Source organism: Rhincodon typus, chromosome 21 (genome assembly GCF_021869965.1).
Source record: "Rhincodon typus isolate 14 chromosome 21, sRhiTyp1.1, whole genome shotgun sequence".
NCBI classification, from domain to species: Eukaryota; Metazoa; Chordata; class Chondrichthyes; order Orectolobiformes; family Rhincodontidae; genus Rhincodon; species Rhincodon typus.
Window position 1 is genome coordinate 16,124,826 of NC_063352.1, and position 695 is coordinate 16,125,520.

Here is a 695-nt window from a genome sequence, read left to right on the forward strand (position 1 = left end):
AAAGGTGAGTGTAGGTAGGGAGTTAGGAAGGGGATAGGTCAGTCCAGGGAGGACGGACAGGTCAAGGGGGCGGGATGAGGTTGGTCGGTAGGAGATGGAGGTGCGGCTTGAGGTGGGAGGAGGGGATAGGTGGGAGGAAGAACAGGTTAGGGAGGCAGGGACGAGCTGGACTGGTTTTGGGATGCGGTAGGGGGAGGGGAGATTTTGAAACTTGTGAAATCCACATTGATACCATTGGGCTGCAGGGTTCCCAAGCGGAATATGAGTTGCTGTTCCTGCAACCTTCGGGTGGCATCGTTGTGGCACTGCAGGAGGCCCAGGATGGACATGTCGTCTGAGGAATGGGAGGGGGAGTTGAAATGGTTCGCGACTGGGAGGTGCAGTTGTTTATTGCGAACCGAGCGTAGGTGTTCTGCAAAGCGGTCCCCGAGTCTCCGCTTGGTTTCCCCGATGTAGAGGAAGCCACACCGGGTACAGCGGATGCAGTATACCACATTGGCAGATGTGCAGGTGAACATCTGCTTGATGTGGAAAGTCTTCTTGGGGCCTGGGATGGGGGTGAGGGAGGAGGTATGGGGGCAGGTGTAGCACTTCCTGCGGTTGCAGGGAAAAGTGCCGGGTGTGGTGGAGCTGGAGGGGAGTGTGGAGCGGACAAGGGAGTCACGGAGAGAGTTGTCCCTCCGGAAAGCAGATAA

General features: G+C 57.3%; 1 protein-coding gene across 1 annotated transcript in view; it reads right to left on the minus strand.

Moving 5' to 3' along the window:
• The window catches only part of tsc2 (TSC complex subunit 2), a 53,631-nt gene that overhangs the window by 32,327 nt on the left and 20,609 nt on the right, over positions 1-695 (minus strand). The window lies entirely within an intron of this gene.